Source organism: Equus przewalskii, chromosome 5, assembly GCF_037783145.1.
Source record: "Equus przewalskii isolate Varuska chromosome 5, EquPr2, whole genome shotgun sequence".
NCBI lineage: Eukaryota > Metazoa > Chordata > Mammalia > Perissodactyla > Equidae > Equus > Equus przewalskii.
This window is the reverse complement of record NC_091835.1, coordinates 36,175,337-36,194,532: the sequence shown is the minus strand read 5'-3', so window position 1 is coordinate 36,194,532 and position 19,196 is coordinate 36,175,337. Positions and strand designations below refer to the sequence as shown.

The following is a 19,196-nucleotide window of genomic DNA, read 5'->3' as shown; positions in this document are numbered from 1 at the left end:
TTCCTTTGCTGTGCAGAAGATTTTTAGTTTGATGTAGTCCCATATGTTTATTTTTTCTATTGTTTCCCTATGTTTTCTTCTAGAAGTTTCATGGTTCCAGATCTTACCTTCAAATCTTTAATCCATCTTGAGCTAATTTTTGTGTATGGTGTAAGATAGTGGTCTACTTTGACTCTTTTGCATTTGGTTGTCCGGTTTTCCCAACACCATTTGTTGAACAAAATTTCCTTTCTTCATTGTATGTTCTCAGCTCCCTTGTAGAAAATTAGCCATTGAAAGATGTGTGGTTTTATTTATGGCTCTCAATTCAGGTCCATTGGTCTATATGTCTGTTTTTGTGCCAGTACCATGCTGGTTTTGTTACTATGGCTTTGTACTATATTTTGAAATCAGGGAGCGGGATACCTCCAGCTTTGTTCTTTTACCTCAGGATTGCTTTGGTTATTGGGGGCCTTTTGTTGTTCCACATAAATTTTAGGATTCTTTGTTCTCTTTCTGTGAAAAATGTTGTTGGAACTTTGTTAGAGATTGCATGGAATCTGTAGATTGCTTTAGGAAGTATGGGCATTTTAACTATGTTAATTGTTCCAATCCAAGAACACGGAATATCTTTCCATTTCTTTATGTCTTCTTCAATTTCTTTAAAGAATGTTTTATAGTTTTTGGTGTACAGATCTTTCACCTCTTTGGTTAGGTTGATTGCCAGGTATTTGAATCTTTTTGTTGCAACTGTAAATGGGATTGCATTCTTAATTTCTCTTTCTGCTACTTCATCGTTAGTGTATAGAACACAAATTTTGTATGTTGATTTTGAATCTTGCGACTTGACTGTATTCATTTATTGTGCCTAAAAGTTTTTTAGTGGATCCTCTAGGGTTTTCTATATATAAAATCATGTCATCTACAAATAGTGACAGCTTCACTTCTTATTTTCCAATTTGGATCCCTTTTATTTCTTTTTCTTGCCTGATTGCTCTGGCTAGGACTTCCAATACTATGTTAAATGAGAGTGGTGAAAGTGGGCATCCTTGTCTAGTTCCTGTTCTTAGAGGGATAGCTGTCAGTTTTCCTCCATTGAGAATGATGTTAGCTGTGAGTGTGTCACATATGGACTTTATTATGTTGAGGCATTTTCCTTCTATACCCATTTTATTTAGAGTTTTTATCATAAATGGATGCTGTATTTTGTCAAATGCTTTCTATGCATCTATTCAGATGACTGTGTGATTTTTATTCTTCATTTTGTTAATGTAGTGTATCACATTGATTGATTTGCAGATGTTGAACCATCCCTGCCTCCCTCGAATAAATACCACTTGATCATGATGCATGATCTTCTTAATGTATTGTTGTATTCAATTTGCTAGTATTTTGTTGAGGATTTTTGCATCGATGTTCATCAGTGATATTGGCCTGTAATTTTCTTTTTTTTGTTGTTGTCCCTGTCTGATTTTGGTATCAGGATAATGTTTGCTTCTTAGAATGAGTTAGGAAGCTTCCCCTCCTCCTCAATTTTTTGAGAGTTTGAGAAGGTTAGGTATTAAGTCTTCTTTGAATGTTTGGTAGAATTCACCAGGGAAGCCATCTGGTCCTGGGCTTTTATTTTTTGGGAGGTTTTATATTACTGTTTCAACCTCCTTACTGTCTGGTCTATTCAAATTCTCTACTTCTTGATTCAGTTTTGGAAAGTTGTATGATTCTAAGAATTTATCCATTTCTTCCAGATCATCCAATTTGTTGGCATATAGCTTTTCATAGTATTCTCTTACAATCTTTTGTATTTATGAAGTCTCTGTTGTAATTTCTCCTCTTTCATTTCTGATTTATTTGTTTGAGCCTTCTCTCTGTTTTTCTTCGTGACTCTAGCTAAGGGTTTGTCAATTTCATTTATCTTTTTAAAGAAACAGCTCTTGGTTTCATTGATTTTTTTATACTTTTTTAAAGGCTCTATTTCATTTATCTCTGCTCTGATTGTTATTATTTCCTTCCTTCTGCTGACTTTTGGCCTTGTATGTTCTTCTTTTTCAAGTTCCATTACATGCACTGTTGGGTTGTTTATTTGGGATTTTTCTTGTTTGTTAAGGTGGGCCTGAATTACTATAAACTTCCCTCTTAGAACTGCTCTTGCTGTATCCCATAGATTTTGGCATGTCAGATTTTCATTTCATTTGTCTCCAGGTATTCTTTGATTTCTCCTTTGATTTCTTCATTGACCCAACAGATGTTCAGTAGGATTTTGTTTAATCACCACATTTTTGTGGCTTTTCTGGTTTTCTTCCTGTAGTTGATTTCTAGTTCCATACCGTTGTGGTCAGAAAAGATGCTTGGTATTATTTCAGTCTTTTATTGAGACTCGTTTTGTGGCCTAATATGTGGTCAATCCTGGGGAATATTCCATGTGCATTTGAAAAGAATGTGTATTCTGGGGTTTTTGGATGGAATGTTCTATATATATCCGCTAAGTCCATCTGGTCTAATGTGTCACCTAAGGCCAATGTTTCCTTATTGATCTTCTGTTGGGATGATCTATTTGTTGATGTAAGTGGAGTGTTAAAATCCCCTACTATTATTGTGTTACTGTCTATTTCTCCTTTTATGTCTGTTTATAATTGTGTCTACAATTGCTTTATATATTTAGAGGCTTCTATGTTGGGTGCATAGATATTTACAAGTGTTATTTCCTCTTGTTGGATTGTTTCCTATATTAGTATATAGTGCCCTTCTTTGCCTATTGTTACAGTTTTTGTTTTAAAGTCTATTTTGTCTGATATAAGTATTGCTACCCCAGCTTGATTTTCATTGTCATTTGCGTGGAGTATCTTTTCCCATCCCTTCACTTTCAGTTTGTGAGTGTCTTTAGGTCTGAAGCATGTCTCTTGTATTCAGTATACATATGGGTCTTGTTTTTTTATGCAATCAGCCACCATATGCCTTGTGATTATAGAATTTAGTCTATTGACATTTAAAGTAACTATTGATAAGTATGTACTTATTGCCATTTTGTTACTTTTTTCTGACTGTTTTAGTAGTTCTTCTCTGTTCCTTTCTTCTTCTCTTGCTCTCTTCCCTTGTGGTTTGCTACCTTTCTTTAGTATTATGTTAGAGTTTCTTTCTCAATTTTTTGTGTATTTATTACAGGTTCCTGGTTTGTGATTGCCATGAGGTTCATAGATAATAACCTATGTATATAGTAATCTATAATTAAGTTGATGGTCTCTTTAGTGTGACCTCTTTATAAAGTCTTTACTCTTTTACTCCTCCCCTCCCACATTTTATGTTTTTGATATCATATCTAACTTCTTTTTGTCTGCATGTGTATCTATTACCCTCTTATCATTGAAATAGGTAACTTTAGTACTTTTGACCTTCATATTATCTTCATAGGTGGTTGATCTGCTACCTTTACTATTGCCTTTACTAGTCATTTTGTTGCCTTTTGGGGGGATAGTTTTCTTATTCCTATTTGTGGTGTTCTCTTTCCCACTTAAATAAGTTCCTTTAGCATTTTTTGTAAAACTGGTTTCTTGGTGATAAACTCCTTTAACTTTTGCTTGTCTGGAAAACTCTTTATCTCCCCTTCCATTCTAAATGTTAACCTTACTTTGTAGAGTAATCTTGGCTGTAGGTTTTTTCCTTTCAGCACTTTAAATATATCGTGCCACTCTCTTCCAGCCTGTAAAGTTTCTGCTGAGAAGTCAGCTGATAGCCTTATGGGGTCCCTTTGTATATTACTAGTTGCCTTTCTCTTTCAGCTTTTAGGGTTCTCTCTTTATCTTTAATTTTGGACTTTTTAAATTACAATGGGTTTTGATGTGGACTTCTGTGGGTTCATCTTGTTTGGTGCTCTCTGTGCTTCCTGTACCTGGAGGTCTATTTCCTTCCTCAGATTAGGAAAATTTTCATCTATTGTTTCTTCAAATAGATTCTCTGTCCCTTTGTCTCTCTCCTCCTTCTGGGACACCTATAATACGAATGTTAGTGCACTTGATGTTGTCCCAGAGGTCTCTTAGACTTTTTAATTTAATTATTTCTTTGTAATTCTTTTTTCTTTTATCTGTTCAGCTTGGGTCATATCCTTTAGTATTTCATCCAGGTTGCTGATTTGTTCTTCTGTATCATCCACTCTGCTGTTAAGTCCCTCTAGCAAGTTTTTCATTTCCAGTGTTGTGTTCTTCATTTCTGATTGGTTCTTTTTTATATTTTCCAGTTTGTTCTTGATGCTTTCTCTGAGTTCATCCATTATTCTCCCAAGATCAGTGAGCATCCTTATGCCTTTTTGTTTGAACTCTTTGTCAGGTAGATTGTTTATTTCTGTTTCATTTACTTCTTTTCCTGAGGATTGGTCCTGTTCCCTTATTTGGAATATATCCCTTTGTTTCCTCATTTTGCCTCTTAATCTGTGCTAATATGTATGTATTAGGTAGATCAACTACATCTCCCAATCTTGGAGAAGTGGCCTTATGTAAGAGATGCCTTATGAGGCCCAGCAGTATGCTTCCCTCTTGTTACCAGTTCCTAGTGTTCCAGGAGTGTCCTCTCTGTAGGCTGTGCATGTTTTTCTGTTGTGACAGGGTTGCACTTGCTGCAGTTGCATGGGGAATCTAGGCTGTCCCTCTGGCTGGCAGTTTGTAATGCTCAGCTGCATGAGGCTGCTATGGTCCCTTCAGTCACTTTATCAGGTGTGGGGAGCCCCAGCACAGTTGGCTGCAAGGACTAATAGCATATTCCTGGGGCAGTTTTTCTGTTAAGTGAATAGACCCCCAGTGTGGCTGGTTGTTAGGCTCAGGGGCTTACAATTGATGTAGGCCTCTGGCCTGCAAAGTTGTTGCTAGTTCTTTCAGTAGTGCAGCTGGGTGGGGCTGGCTGAAAGCATTGCACAACAGTATTGTTTCAGGTATTGGAAAGTGGGGCTGATCCCTATGTTACTGTTTGAGAAACACAAGTCTGTTGCAGCTGACAAGCCCCACTGCCCACAGGCCCACACACTCCATCAATGCAGTCCTGCCCTGTGCACACATCTCAACACACTGAAGAGGACCCATTCACTCTGCTGCAAAGGCCCCACATACTTTGTCTTTGCAGGCCCACAAGTTGCCTGAGGGCTTGCTGTTGGATGGGGCCAGTTCCTGGGTGGTAGGCTGCCTGTCCTGGATGAGCTGGATTATGTCAGAGCTCTAGTGGGTGGGGCAGATCCCTGGGCTAATAAGCCGGGTGAAGGACTCCAATGATGTCTGGCAGCATCTGTATGCCTGTACTAAGTCACAATAATGGCTGCTGCCGATGTCTCAGTCCTTAGGGAGGTGGTCCTACCTGCCTTCTGCCTTGCTGAGACCCAGGGCTTATAAAGTGAGTCTCTTTTCACTAAAGGACTGTGCACCTTTCTTTCTACTGATTTTAGATTGTTTTCCAAAGTGCATGATTTTGTGTGTAGGCCCTTTAAGAGCAGGCTTTTCTTTCTCTTATGTTCAATAGCTCTTCTGGGGGTATTCCCTATTGCTGTTAATAGGGTACAAAACCAGATGACATTTGTCTCAGTTGTACTGCGTTCAAAAGCTGCTGATTGCAGCCAAGATCTTCTGATCAGATCCCCCACTCCTCCAGAGAATGCTTCATACTTTAAGATTGCTCCTGGTTATGAAGCACCACAGCTAGAATGTGGTTTTTACTCTCCAAAAAGGAATTTCTGCTTCTTCCACCTCAGTCAGCACTGTTACTTGTGGGCATTCTTTTTATCCAGTTTTTGATTCTCTCTCAGGGGTAATTGTTCCAAGGGTAGTTGTAAATTTGTTGTGTCCATTGGAGGAGGTGACTCTGTGCCTCCTGTGCCACCATCTTCCCAGAAATCCTCTGTAGCATTTTATTCTTGATAACACGTACAGATTTATATTGCATCACACTGAAAGGAGTTTTAACATATATATAATGTAAAGAGATTCTTTGATTCAGGTTATATGTCAAATGCTTAATTACATTTAAACAAATACACAAATATTAACAATAATTCCAGGAGATCTCATCAAGATGGTGGCATAGGCAGACTCTAAACTCAGTTCCTCCCACAAACACAACCAGGTTACAACCATTCTTGGAAAAATTACCCCACAGAGACAACTGAAAAATGGATAAAAAGAACGCCCATAACAAGGGACAGTCCTGACTGAGGCAGAACCCATCTGGAGAAGAAAAAAGCCATCTTCGTGAGCAGTGGAGCTTCACAGCTGGCCAGGGGGGAGCCACCCTAAGGTCTACAGCCCTCCCTGGAGAAGTAGGGACCTTAGTAGTGACACATTACTGTTATAAGCATCCTTCAGACTCAGCACAACTGAGACGAGTGTCCTACCCTCTGGCTTTGCTGGCTATTAACTGCAACAGGGAATACCCCCAGTGAAGCTATTAGAGGAAAGCTGAAAAAACCTGTCTCTTAAAGGACCGATGCACAAATTCACCCATCTCAGAGAACAACCTAAAATCACCAAAAAGACAGCTGCACATCTCTTTGGTGAAAACAGACTCACCTGGTAGGCTCTGGGTGCATTTCGGTGAGAGGGGAGACTTCTCCAGAGACTGAGACATGGGTGGCAGCCATTGTTGTGACCTAATACAGGCATGCTGACACAGACACTGGCAGGTGCCAGTGAAGTTCTTACCCTGGCTTGTTAGCCTTGGGATCTGCCACACCTACTAGAGCTCAGATTTAATCCAGTTCAGCCAGGGCAGGCAGCCTGCCCTTGGGACTGGACCCACCCAACAGCAATCCCTCAGGATACCTGTTGGCTTGCATAGACTGGGTGCCTTGATCCTCTACAGGCAGACAAGTGTGTCCAACTTTGTGGGGCAGGGTTGTGTGAGGACCAAGTGAGCTGTGGGGAGTGTTGGAGGAGAGGTGGGGGCCTCTGTGTTGGGGCAACTGAGTACACTCCAGGGGGTAAGGAAGGGCCAGGACTGTGTTAATGGTGTGTGTGGACCTGTGGGGGGTGGAGCTTATCAGCCACAGAAGACCCATGCTTCACAAATAGCCACAAAAAGGATCAGTCCCACCTTCCAAAGCCTGAAACAATTGAGTGTTCCTGTGCCTAGGGCCAGCCCCACTCACCTGCACTCCTAGGAGAACTGACAACAGCCTTGTGGGCCTGAAGCCTATCACAACTGTAAGCCCCTGAGCCCAGCAACCAGCTACACTGGGTACCAACCCAATTAAGAGGAAAACTGCAATAGGAGTGTGCTGATAGTCTTTGTAGCCAATGGTGCTGAGGTTCCCCAAACTGGGTTTGCAAACAGCTGGCCAGGGAAGGAAAGACTAGACTCCCTGGGTACCTGCAGTAAGAGCACCCTGCCACAGCAGAAAGAGACAAGTAACCCACAAAGGGGTCACTCCTGGATCATTTGGACTAGTGACGAGAGGGAAGCACACTGCTGGGCCTCATAAGGCATCTCTTACATAAGGTCACTTCTCCAAGATCAGGAGACATAGCTGACTCACCTAATACATAGAAATAAGCACAGAGACAGAGGCATAATGAGGAGACAAAAGAATACTTTCCAAGCAAGGGAACAGGACAAAATCCCCCCAAAAGGAATAAATGAAACAGAAATAAATGACTTACTCAACAAAGATTTCAAACAAAATAGTATAAGGATGCTCACAGATATGGGGAGAAGACTGGATGAACACAGTGAGCTCCTCAGCAAAGAACTGGAAAATATAAAAAACAACCAAGCAGAAATGAAAAATACGGTACTGGAAATGAAAAATTCACTAGAGTGACTCAATACCAGAGTAGAGGATGCAGAAGGATGGATCAGCGAGCTAGATGAAAGACTAGAGGAAATCACCTAAGCTGAACAGAAAAAAGAAAAAAGAGTTAGACAGAATGAGAACAGTCTGAGGGAACTCCGGGACAATATCAAGCATGCCAACATTCAGATTATAGGTTTCCCAGAAGGAGAAGAGAGAGACAAAGGGGCAGAAAATTTATTTGAAAAAATAATAGATGAAAATTTTCCTAACCTAAGGAAGGAAACAGATATCCAAGTACAGGAAGCACAGAGAGCTCCAAACAAGACAAGCCCAAAGAGGCCCACACCAAGACATAATATAATTAAAATGTCCAAAATTAGAGATAAAGAAAGAATCCTAAAAGCAGCAAGAGAAAGGCCACAAGTGACATACAAAGGGAAGCCCATCAGGCTATCAGCGGACTTCTTGGCTGAGACCCTACAAGTGAGAAGAGAATGGCATGACATATTTAAAGTGCTAAAAGGAAAAAACCTACAGCCAAGAATACTCTATCCATCCAGGTTGTCATTCAGAATGGAAGGAGAGATAAAGAGCTTCCCAGACAAGCAAAAATTAAAGGAGTTTATCACCAGGAAACCAGTTCTACAAGAAATGCTGAAGGGACTTATTTAAGTGGGAAAGTGATGACCACAAATAGAGATATTTAAAAAATTACCAAAAAAACAAAAATCAAACCAGGCAATAAAATCACTTGTAAAGGTAAAAATGTAGTAAAGGTAGCAGATCAAGTACGTGTGAAGATAATATGAAGGTTAAAAGACAAATGTACTAAAATAATTTATTTCAATGATAAGAGGGTAATGGATGAACACACACTAAACAAAAGACTATATATGATTTCAAAAACATAAAATGTGGGAGGTGGGGAGTGAAAAAGTAGAGCTTTTAGAAAGAGGTCAAGCTAAAGAGTCTATTAACTTGATATAGACTGTTATATACATAGAATATTAAATAGGATCACCACGGTAATCACAAATCAGAAACCAATAATAAGTAAGAAAAATGTATGACAAAAGAAATCAAACATATTACTAAAGATAGCCATCAAAGCACAAGGGAAGAGAGCAAGAGAAAAAGAAAGGAACAGAAAAGAACTACTAAAACACCCTCCCAAAAATTTAACAAAATGGCAATAAACACATATTTATCAATAGCTACTTTAAATGTCAATGGACTAAATGCTCCCATCAAATGCCATAGGGTGGCCAACTGGATAAAAAAACAAGACCCATGTATATGCTTCATTCAGGAGACACACTTCAGACCTAAAGACACTCACAAACTGAAAGTGAAAGGATGGAAAAAGATATTCCATGCAAATGGCAAAGAAAAGAAAGCAGGGGTAGCAATACTTATATCAGACAAAATAGACTTTAAAACAAAAACTATAACAAGAGACAAAAGTGGACACTACATAATGATAAAGGGAACAATCCAACAAGAAAACATAACACTTGTAAATATCTATGCATCCAAAACAGGAGCACTGAAATATATAACGCAATTAATAATAGACATTAAAGGAGAAATAGACAGTAACACAACAACAGTAGGGGACTTTAACACTCCACTTACACCAATCAATAGATCATCCAAACAGAAGATCAATTAAGGAAACATTGGCCTTAAAGGATACATTAGACCAGATGGACTTAGCAGATTTATATGAAACATTCCATCCAAAAACCCCAGAATACACATTCTTTGCAAATGCCCATGGAACATTCTCCAGGATTGATCACATATTAGGCCACAAAACAAGTCTCAATAAACTTAAGATGATCGAAATAATATCATGCATCTTTTCTGACCACAAAGGTATGAAACTAGAAATCAACTACAGGAAGAAAACCAGAAAAGCCACAAAAATGTGGTGATTAAACAAAATCCTACTGAACATCTGTTGGGTCAATGAAGAAATCAAAGGAGAAATCAAAAAATACCTGGAGACAAATGAAAATGAAAATGCTACATGCCAAAATCTGTGGATACAGCAAAAGCAATTCTAAGAGGGAAGTTTATAGCAATTCAGGCCTACCTCAACAAAGAAGAAAAATCCCAAATAGACAATCTAAAAGTGCATCTAAAGGTATTGGAAAAAGAACAACAAAAAAAGCCCAAAATCAGCCGAAGGAAGGAAATAATAAAAATCAGAGCAGAAATAAATGAAATAGAGTCTAAAAAAACAATAGAAAAAATTAATGAAACCAAGAGCTGCTTCTTTGAAAAGATAAACAAAATTGACAAACCCTTAGCTAGACTCACCAAGAAAAAAAGGGAGAACGCTCAAATAAATAAAATCAGAAACGAAAGAGGAGAGATTACAATGGACACCTCAGAAATACAAAGGATAATAAGAGAATTCTATGAAAAGCTATACGCCAACAAATTGGATAATCTAGAAGAAATGGAAAAATTCTTAGAAACATACAGCCTTCCAAAACTGGACCAAGAAGAAGTAGAGAATTTGAATAGACCAATCACCAGTAAGGAGATTGAAACAGCAATCAAAAACCTCCCAAAAAATAAAAGTCCAGGACTAGATGGCTTCCCTGGTGAATTCTACCAAACATTCAAAGAGAATTTAACACCTATCCTTCTCAAACTGTTCCAAAAAATTGAAGAGGAGGGGAGGCTTCCTAACTCCTTCTAGGAAGCCAACATTATCCTGATACCAAAACCAGACAAGGGCAACAAAAAAAAAAAAGAAAATTACAGGCCAATACCACTGATGAACATCGATGCAAAAATCCTCGACAAAATACTAGCAAATCGAATACACCAATATGTTAAAAAGATCATACTGCATGATCAAGTGGGTTTCATTCCAGGGATGCAGGGATGGTTCAACATCCACAAGTCTATCAATGTGATACACCACATTAACAAAACAAAAAATAAAAATCACATGATTATCTCAATAGATGCAGAGAAAGCATTTGACAAGATACAGCATCCATTTATGATAAAAACTCTAAATAAAATGGGCATAGAAGGAAAATACCTCAACATAATAAGGGCCATATATGACAAACCCACAGCAAATATCATTCTCAATGGAGAAAAACTGAAACCTATCCCCCTAAGAATAGGAACCAGACAAGAATGCCCACTGTCACCACTCTTATTTAACATAGTATTGGAAGTCACTTCACTCTGGTCAGAATGGCTATAATTAACAAGACAGGAAACAGGAAATGTTGAAGAGGATGTGAAGAGAAGGGAACACTTGTACACTGCTGGTGGGAGTGCAAACTGTGCAGCCACTACGGAAAGCAGTGTGGAGTATCCTCAGAAAATTAAGAATAGATCTACCATATCATCCAGCCATTCCACTGCTAGGAATTTATCCAAAGAACTTTAAAACTTAAAGGCATAAAGATACATGCACCCCTATGTTCATCACAGCATTATTCACAATAGCCAAGGCTTGGAAGCAACCTAGCTGCCCAAGAGACAAATGGATAAAGAAGATGTGGTATTTATGCATAACTGAATACTGCTCAGCCATAAGAAATGATGAAATCCAGCCCTTTGTGACAACATGGATGGTCCTTGAGGGCATTATGCTGAGTGAAATTAGTCAGAGGGAGAAAGTCAAATACCATCTGATCTCACTCATAAGTAGAAGACAAAAACAATGACAAACACATAGCAACAGAGTTGGATTGATGGTTACCAGATGGGAAGGGGAGAGGGAGGAGCGGAAAAGGGGTAATCAGGCACCCATGTGTGGTGATGGATTATAATCAATTTTGGATGGTGAAAATGATATAATCTACACAGAATCAAATTATATTATGATGTACATCTGAAAGTTATATAATGTTATAATCCAATGTTACTGCTATAAAAATTAAAATTTAAAAATTTAAAAATTTAAAAAAAAGAAAAAGACTAGATAAAACAGCCAAGATACCTTCCCTCACTAAACTTATAATTTAGAGGGTTTGACAGAGGAAAAGAAACAATTAAATAAGTGGCTCTCTAAACAAACAAAGAATAATTCCAAATGAATGCTAAGGTTGTATTATTGACCTTGATTAAATCAGATGATCACCTATGTGTTTATGTGAACAATGATCACATACAAGTCGAGGGCTTCCAGAAACGACCTACAGGTAGACATTCAGCTATTTGCCCTTCCAATGCTAGAGACTAAAGCCTCTGTGAAAGTGCAGATTGTGGCTGATAAGGTAGCCTAGAGCCACAGGCATGTCTCCTATCTTTGCGTACTTGTTTGATTATAGTCACAGGATAAATTGCTAACAGTAGAATTACCTCATTAAAGTGTTTAAAATTTATAATAGATACCAGTACATTGCCATCCACTAATGTTACCAAGTTACATGCTCACCTAATAGTATATAACATGCAAGTTTCCCTAAACCCTTTCCAACACTGGATATTATCGAACTTTTTTAAAGTTATCGAACCTCAGAGGCAGAAAATGGTATCTCAATCTTTTTTGCATTTCATTAATTGCAGATGAAGTTAATAATCTTTTGGTTTAATTTGTTTGTCTTTATTTTCTTAGAAACTGTTCATATCTTTAGATCATTTTGGGAGAATATGTTTTCTCTTTTTTATTGATTTGTAAAAGTACTTTGCATATTTAGGAATTATCCATATATTATTCATATATGTGGCAAATATTTTGTCCAGTTTGTTGTGTTTTGCCTTTATTTATTTATTTAGTGCAGGTATAAAAGCTTTTACATTTTAACATACTAAAATTTGTTCATATATCCTTTATGATTTCTTTATGTTGTGCTGTGCTTAGAAAGGATTTCTGCACTCCATGGTGATTAATTATTCACCAATATTATAAAACAATACAGAAATTTATTTTATATAAGAAGTGACATAGGAATCCAGCTTTACTATTTTATAAGTGGTTATTTATTTCTACACATCTAATCAAAATATACACCAGTTTTGTACATCAAATTCCCACTTATATATTTACATTACTAATGGACTGTTCCTTCTCTAGATTCAAAAATTATGTTACTATTGTAGTGTCTTAATATGTTAAAATATTTGATAGGATATATACTCTTTCATTACTTTTAATTTCCACATTTTTGCTCTGCTACACAGGTGTATCAGAAAAATTTAAGGTCATCTTTCAAAAAAATATTTTAAAATAGAAATACATTGAATCCATAAATTAATTTAGGGAGAAATGATACTTTTATAATATACAATTCTGACTGTGTGTGAATATTGTCCATTTGCATTTTCAGATCCAATCTCCACCCTCTCCACCTTGTTCTGTTCCCTGAGAGGCTGACCTTTATCAGGAACATCAGTGGATTTCCTTGCTGTCTGGCTTCATTAGGATTGACCATGGGAAACACCTTCAGGAAATGAGAAGGGGGCTGCATTTTTTCACTGAGGGGTACAAATCCTATCCAAGTCTCTTGCTTACAGCTATAAATCCTCTCTCCATATTTAGTAGTGATGGCAGCTCTTGCTCTTCAGGTCTTAGCATGTGTGGATAATGCCTCTCAAGCTGTTGCTAGCTCCAGGATGCTCATTATCTTTTTGGTTTCCTTAACCCTGCCCACACCTTTGTAAATAATCTTCTCATTAAACTCTTTTCAATCACTCCTTTAAATATGCCGCAGGAACTCTGACTGACACAAGTACATTTGAGATTTGTATGGAGTACAGGAACTCTTCATACAGTTCATTCTGTATCGCAGACTGATTATAAAATCTAAATGAAAATCGAGTACAAGTTGTTTTAAGACAAGACCATACCATATTAGAACATTGGTATGCACACATGAAGCTGAGTATCAGAAGTCACTACTGAGCTATGAAGGCTTTGAGTTTGAAAATAGTATCACAGAATACACATTTTCCTTGACTCATGATGGGGTTATGCCATGATAAACTCATCACAAGTTGAAAATATCATAAGTTAAAAAAGCGTATAATGTACTTAACCTACTGAGTATCATAGCTTAGCCTAGCCTACCTTAAATGTGCTCAGAACACTTACATTAGCCTACAGTTGGGCAAAATCATCTAATGTAAAGCCTGCCCAGCATTCATGAGAGACTATTGTACCCCATATTGCCAGCCCAGGAAAAGATCAAAATTTCATATTTGAAGTACGGTTTCTACTGAATGCATATTGCTTTTGCATCATCATAAAGTTGAGAAATTGTAAGTCAAATCATTGTGAGTCAGGGACCGTCTGCACTTTAAATTTGCTCGGCAAATGTAGACGAGATGGATACAGGTTGTTAGATTTTGGCAATGAGTTAAACTTCTGAGTCCTATAAGAATACGTGATGGTTTGCATTGTGGAGGCAACACAGAGTAAAGAATAATTTTTAGATTTCCGGCTTGTGCAGGTACAAGGAACATTACGCACTATGCTGATATGGGGAAGACAAGGAAGAAACAGATTTGCAAAGAGGGAATTAAGAGCTAATTTTAGGATTTGATAAATTTGGAATGTGTGTTTGTTGTGAAAAATGAAATATCAAGTAAGTAACTGAGTACTGGAATTTTGAGTTCAAAGGAGAGTTATTCATTTAGAGATGTAAGTTTGAGGGGGGTTATCAAAATTAAAATAACATTTGTGTCCATGGAAGTAAATGAGGTAACCAGGCAACATGGAGAAAATGATGCAAGAAGATGCTGTATTAGCAAGTACTGAGGAACCTAAATTTTAAAATTTGGTTTGAAGAGGAAGAGTCAGCAAAGGAGACTGACAAGGAGGTGCCTGCGAGGCAGGAAGAAAAGCAGGAGAGATCAGTGACATGAAAACAAAAAGGGAAAATGTTTCAAGAACAGAAGAGAGATCAGCTATGTCAAATGCTGCTGAAAGGTAACATGAGTGCATAGATGTACCCACTGATTTGACAACATGGCAGTCATTGGTGAACTTGAAAGGAAGCCATTTTTATGGAAAAGAGGCAAAGTTTTGCCTAAAAATGGTTCAAAACAGAATGGGAAATCAAGATGTGGAGATGGCAAGTGGCAACAACTATGTAGAGACTTTTGTTAAAGAAAGAGGTACCAGAGAAATAGGATAGTGTCAATACATATATGTGGATAGAAGGGAGAATTTTGTTGTTTTTGTTGTTGTGTTGTCTTTTGATAGTAGAAGTAGAGCAGTTTTTTATGCTTATGGGAATGATCTCAGAGAGATGGAGACACTGACGGTGCAGGAAAGAGAGGGGAAACTGACAGACTGGAGTCCCAGAGGAGAGACAGAGTGAAAGAAAAAACACAAACAGAGGGATTGGGGTTCGTAACCAGACAGAAGAGAAAGAAGATACATAGGGGTTTTAATTTTGGTGGTAAAAGATAATGGAATTTTTCCACTCTTTTTTTTCCAATGAATTATAAAGCAAGGCTAATAGCAGAAAGTGAGGATAAAGGAGAAGATTTGATCTAGTAACTCCAAAATGAGAAAAGGAGTTTGTTAGAAAAATGTAGTAGGATTACCAGGCATTTTAACCAGAAGGCCAGTTTGAGGTTACTAATGCAAAATGAAAATGGCTAAGATTTGTAGTTTTCTCAGAATGGCCAATTGCCTGGGTAGAGGCACAGAGAGAAGAGAGAGTAGGACATTCTAGCGTTAGCATTCTCTAGGCATGTTTTCTTTCATGTATTTATCAGTGGTAAATATTTGCACAAAAATTTATTTTGTTTTTAAGAATATATCCTCTTTCAGATATCTTTTACGTTTCTTCCTCCCATTGTCTTCCCTCTCTCCCTCTCTTCCTTCCTTTTCTTTTTAATTTCTTTTGTCTTTTCATTTTTTCCTTCCTTCCTCCCTTCCTTCCTTTCTCCCTCCCTCCCTCTCTCTCTCTCTTTCTTTTTTCTTTCTTTCTTTCTCTTTCTTTCTTTTTCTTTTTCTTTCTTTTCTTTCTTTTCTTTCTTTCCTTCTTCCTTCCTTCCTTCCTTTCTTTCTTTCTTCTTTCTTTCTTTCTTTCTCTCTTTCTTTCTTTCTTTCTTTCTTTCTTTCTTTCTTTCTTTCTTTCTTTCTTTCTTTCTTTCTTTCTTTCTTTCTGTTTCTTTTCTTCCTTCCTTCCTTCCTTCCTCTCTTTCTTTCTTTCTTTCTTTCTTTCTTTCTTTCTTTCTTTCTTTCTTCTCTCTCTCTTTTGTTCCTTTGTTCTTTCTTTCATTCTCTCTCTTTGTAATATTTTTATAGGTATTTGGCTAGTAATTTATTTTTCATTTTACTTGTATTTGATGTGGGCAGCTCCACCTGGACCTTCTTTTTGTCCAACTATAGCATAGGTAATTTCTCCTTGACTCTCTATCCACCTGTTGTGAGAAGTATTTTTTTCCTCTCAAAGCTTTAATGTAAGATTTGATAATGTCTGAGTTGTGATCTATGTGCTTTTCTGTTTCTAGAGGTGGAAGACAAGGGAACTGGTGTTACAGGCATTTGTGATTGGTATATTTTCTCTCTGTTCTATTTACTGTAATTTATTAAAATTCCTGTACCTGTTATCATTCTAACACATCAGGGAGTAACCCTGTGTGTGTGTGTGTGTGTGTGTGTGAGAGAGAGAGAGAGAGAGAGGGAGAGAGAGAGAAAGAGAGAGATGGTGACAGAGACAGAGAAACAGAGAGAGAGAGACAGAGAAACAGAGATGGAGAGAGAGACTGAGATAGAGAGAAGACATAAGTCTTTGGGTTTTCTCCCAATACAGGCTAAACTACAATGATCAGGGTTTGTCTATTTCTCCTGAACATTCTTCCCACTTCACTCATAGTAAAAGGAGGAGACAGATAGATGAGAAGTTTGGTCCACAGTGGGGAAGGAGGTTTAAGTTTAACTCTCTGAATGTTTTCAAATTGACTTCCATGATACTTGTCATCTTTTTTTTCTTTGGGCTGTCTGTGTTGAATCCTGTTTTTCATAGTCGGATATGAATAGCTTTGGAAAATCACAATCAATCTCATTTCTTTCTCTATTCTCTCTCCCAGTCAAGGTGACAACATGGCATATTCCAACATATATACTCTGCCCCTGGACTGAGAAGGCAATGCTATTTTAAAGGTTTATTTAACAATTTTTTCTTGCATTCCCACTATCATCTCTGTTTGCTTCCTTCTATATAGAGTGGCATGATTGATTGACATTATTTTGGAATTTTCCTACTTTTCCTCTTCCAGGTATTGGGAGATGATAGCTTTGGAGGGAAAATATGCAGGGAATGAGATTTGAAAGCTGCTTTCTTTCAATTTACTATTACCCTGTCTCTGGCTAATGTGACACTTCAAAATTGTAGGAGTGCCTATTACAATTTGAGAAAACAAATTTTATTGGTTTTTTTTCCAGCTTTATTGAGATATAATTGACATATGATATTGTGTAAATTTAAGGTGTACAATGTGATGATTTGATACATGTATATATGGCAAAATGTTTTCACCACAATAAAGTTAACACACCCTTTAATTAACTGTTGTTGCTGTTTTTATGGTGAGAACATTAAAACTATTCTCATAGCAACTTTCAAGTATATAATATGGTATTTTTAACTATAATCACCAGGTGTACATTACCTGCCCAGACTTATTCATCTTATAACTGGAAGTTTGTACATTTTGACCAACATCTCCTCATTTTCCCCACCCCTTAGCCCCTGGCAACCACCATTCCACTCTCTGTTTCCATGAGTTCAATGCTTTTAGATTCCACGTATAAGTGAAATCATATAGTATTTGTCTTTCTCTGTGACTTATTTCACTTTGCAAAATGCCCTCAATGTCCATCCATGTTGTCACAAATGGCAAAATTTCCTTCCTTTTCATGACTGAAGAATATTCCGTTGTGCGTGAGTGTATATATATATATATATATATATATATATATATACACCACATTTTCTTTATCCATTCATCTGATATAAGTTGTTGCATGCCTTTGCTATTGTGGATAATGCTGCAATGAAAATGAGAGTGCAGATATCTCTTCAAGAGAGTGGTTTCGTCTCCTTTGGATATATACCCAGAAGTAGGATTACTGGATCATATGGTAGTACTATGTTTAATTTTTTAGGAACCTCCATAAGGTTTTCCATAGTGGCTATACCAATTTACATTTATACCAAAAGTACATCAGGTTTCCTTTTTCCCACATCCTCACAGCATTTGTTATCTCTTGTTTTTTGGATAATAGCTATTTTAACAGATGTAAGGTGATATCTCATTGTCATTTTGACTTACATTTACCTGATGATTAGTGATGTTGATCACCTTTTCATATTCTTTTTTTTTTTTTTTTTTAAAGATTTTATTTTTTCCTTTTTCTCCCCAACGCCCCCCGGTACATAGTTGTGTATTCTTCGTTGTGGATTCTTCTAGTTGTGGCATGTGGGACGCTGCCTCAGCGTGGTTTGATGAGCAGTGCCATGTCCGCGCCCAGGATTCGAACCAACGAAACACTGGGCCGCCTGCAGCGGAGCGCGCGAACTTAACCACTCGGCCACGGGGCCAGCCCCACCTTTTCATATTCTTATGGCCATTTGTATATCTTCTTTGGAAAAATCTCTATTCAAGTCCTCTGCCCCTTTTTAAATTGGATTATTTGTTACTTTGCTATTGAGTTGTATGTGCTCCTTACATATTTTGGATGTTAACTCCTTATTGGACATATGGTTTGCAAACATATTCTTTCATTCTGTAGGTTGCCTTTTTATTTTGTTGATTGCTACTTTTGCAACGCAGAAGCTTTTTAGTTTGATGTAATCCCACTTGTTTATTTTTGTTTTTGTTGTCATCTCCAAGATAGCGTTACCAAGACCAGTGTCAAGGAACTTCTTCCCTATGTTTTCTTCTAGGAGTATTATGATTTCAAGTCTTAAGTTAAAGTCCTTAATCTATTTAATTTTAACTTAATCTGGTTAATTTTTGTGAGTGGTAGAAGATAAGCATCCAATTTCGCTCTTTTGAATGTAGATATCCAGTTTTCCTAACGTATTTATTAAAGAGATTATTTTACGTCTAGTCTTTCAAATCTGTTCCATTGGTCTATGTGTCTGTTTTCATGCTAGTACCATACTCTTTTGATTACTATACCTTTGTAATATATTTTGGAATCAAGAAGCATGATGCTTTCAGCTTTGTTTTTCTTTTTCAGGATTGCTTTAGCTATCTGGGCTCTTAGGTGGTACATAGGAATTTTAGGATTTTTTTCCTATTTCTATGAAAAATTCCATTGTTATTTTGATAGAGATTGCATTAAATCTGTAGATGGCTTTGGTTAGTATGGACATGTTACCAATATTAATTCTTCTGATCCATTAACATGAGGTATCTTTCCATTTATTTGTGTTTTCTTCAATTTATTTCATCAATGTCTTATGGTTCTCAGACAATAGATTTTTTACTTCCTTGGTTAAACTTATTCCTA

The 19,196-nt window shown here is 37.2% G+C and overlaps 1 protein-coding gene across 1 annotated transcript in view; it reads left to right on the top strand.

The window, feature by feature from the left end:
- Positions 1-13,421, top strand: part of LOC103544298 (natural killer cells antigen CD94-like) — a 77,640-nt gene extending 64,219 nt beyond the window's left edge. The window contains exon 8 of the transcript XR_011540598.1: positions 13,048-13,421. The gene's annotated coding sequence lies outside the window, so the exon portion shown is untranslated. The remainder of the gene's footprint in view (positions 1-13,047) is intronic.
- Positions 13,422-19,196: the final 5,775 nt, after the last annotated feature.